General features: G+C 44.7%; 1 pseudogene; it reads right to left on the reverse strand.

Moving 5' to 3' along the window:
• Nucleotides 1–1,547: 1,547 nt before the first annotated feature.
• LOC143361137 (U2 spliceosomal RNA) lies at nucleotides 1,548–1,725 on the reverse strand (annotated as a pseudogene).
• Between the last annotated feature and the right edge of the window lie 226 nt (nucleotides 1,726–1,951).

Below are 1,951 nucleotides of genomic sequence, written 5' to 3' on the forward strand. Positions count from 1 at the left end.
ATTAAGATAAAGTAAAATAGAATACAGTAAAATAAAATAAGAATGAGAATAAAATAGAATAAAATAAAATAAAATAAGTTAGTGTAAAATGGGATAAAATACGTGTAAAAGTTGAATGTGTCGGTTTTAAAATTAAATTAGGTATGTAAGAGCAGGCACTGTGATATACAGTACGGTGATTAAAATGTAGTTAAAACGAGTGAATAAGGTAAAATGTGTAAATAGGTGTCTAAATAAATAAATAAATAATTAATAATTAAAATTAGTCAACTAAATATACCAATTAAGATATAATAAAGCAAGTGGCCGAAACAGGAAAGTGAAAATTAAAGAGATAGACCGAGAGAAGTATGAAACGGGTAAAGATAGAAAGAGAGCGGATGACAGATGGAGGTTAGAAAGGGAGAGAAGATAAAGCGATAGTAGGACTCTACCTTGGACAGAGTAGAGCCTGTCCAAGGGGGACACCTAGCGGGCGGTCGAGAAACTCTTTCGAGCTTCTCGTGCAAAGACCCACCGCTAGAGGGCTGCACCGATACTAGGCGGTACTCAGAAAATTTCCTTAGCACGGGGCTAAGGAATATCTGAGGCCTACACGGATCGGTGACTGATAGGAAATCGGAGCCGAATTAATTTAATCGAACGAGTCCGATTAAACAATTCGGCTGGTCTTGGCTCAGGAACAATACTCCCGGCTTATTCCGAAACGGAGCACAACGTCGACGAAGCGAGAAATGCTCCGACGTGCCGGTATTTAACAAGAGATGTTGAATATTAGTTTTAATAAACTACCGGCACAGGCTTGCGCCCCAATTTCGCAATAAATAAAATCTAGAAACTCGGGAACCGTATTAAACAACCAGCGAGCTGATTGTTTAAACAGCCGTCGAGTTAATTGATTAATTTAATCGCGAAATTTGTCGAAACGTTTCCACCTGTCACTTATGTGATCCGGATCGAAATTTCCAGAAATTTCGTTCCGAGCGACCGGGAGGGAGCCGTTAATTGTTTGTGTTTCGCTCTGATCGACGGTTAGCACAGGTGCCAATCGTCGGCAGAACAAAGACACACAACAACGAACGGAAAGGGGAGGTCAACGGGGTTTACCGTGTATTTGAAAACGGGCACTTGGACAAAGAGAGTCCAAATGACACCGTTACAAGTACACGGGGGAATAGACAGAAATTAAAGAGATAGAGAGAGGGTTTCGACCACTTACCCCCGCTCGGGTTCCCCGCACAGGTGTCGTGATTCCCGGAGGTCCGGCTTCGGTGGAGGCGCTTGATCGTCGGTGGTCCTCCTCGTCGGCGGCTGGTCGCGCCCCGATCGCTCCTCGGCTCTGGAGTAATCCTTTTAAGATACTGGTGCACTTAGCACTCCACTTGTGTAAAACTCGCGTTTGGGGCCGCGGTACCCGTCTACTTCGCGCGAAGACCGAAAAATTGAAAATTTAGAAATGTCTGTTTCGGTTCGGGGAGTCGAGAATATCTCCTCGATTTCTGGAAGTTGACGGGCTGTGGAAAGCAAGATTTTCTGCTTGTTAAAAGGCTAATTGGGCCAATCCACACGGCACTGCAATGCGTGGCCGACCCGTGACCGAGGGGGAGCAAGCCCCGACCGCTCCGTCAACTTCCAAAAATCGAGTTAATATTCTGACTCCCCGATGGGGAGTGTATCAGATATTAAGCTGATAAGAACAGATAAAAGGCACTTTATTCAAGCAATTGTCCCCCGGGTTACATAGGTACCCGGGGGCAGTATAACATACTCGCCTTTTGGCGAGGGCTTATATGGGGGTGCCCTTTTAGGCACCCCGCTACAAATTACAGTTAATTATTTGGTGGTGGGGTGTGCGGCGCGGGGGCATCAGGTCCCCTGCGTGGCTAATGTTTTTATTCTTATAATAAATAAAATAAATAAGTCGCAGACGCACACACACACAATCACACAC

Source organism: Halictus rubicundus, chromosome 14, assembly GCF_050948215.1.
Source record: "Halictus rubicundus isolate RS-2024b chromosome 14, iyHalRubi1_principal, whole genome shotgun sequence".
NCBI lineage: Eukaryota > Metazoa > Arthropoda > Insecta > Hymenoptera > Halictidae > Halictus > Halictus rubicundus.